Raw genomic sequence first — 271 nt, 5'->3', positions numbered from 1 at the left:
TTCCATAAAGTAAACCTCACATCACTCAATCTCATCATTAGCCACCCTAGGAAGCCACCCTAGGAGATCTTCATGAGTGCCTAGGAGGGAAATCAGATTTCCCTCTCCCCTTAAGCACTCCTCACTCCACACTTCTCCCACACTTAGGCATTTTCAAAGAAGAGGTAAAAATTCTCTCTTCACTTTTCTCTCATTTTTCTTCTTTCTTCTTCCATCTCCAAACCTTGATCTCTCAACATTCAACCAATGGATGTTGATGAGATTTAAGTAT

This window comes from Lupinus angustifolius, chromosome LG01 (genome assembly GCF_001865875.1).
Source record: "Lupinus angustifolius cultivar Tanjil chromosome LG01, LupAngTanjil_v1.0, whole genome shotgun sequence".
Taxonomy (NCBI): Eukaryota; Viridiplantae; Streptophyta; class Magnoliopsida; order Fabales; family Fabaceae; genus Lupinus; species Lupinus angustifolius.
Note: the sequence above shows the minus strand (reverse complement) of the source record.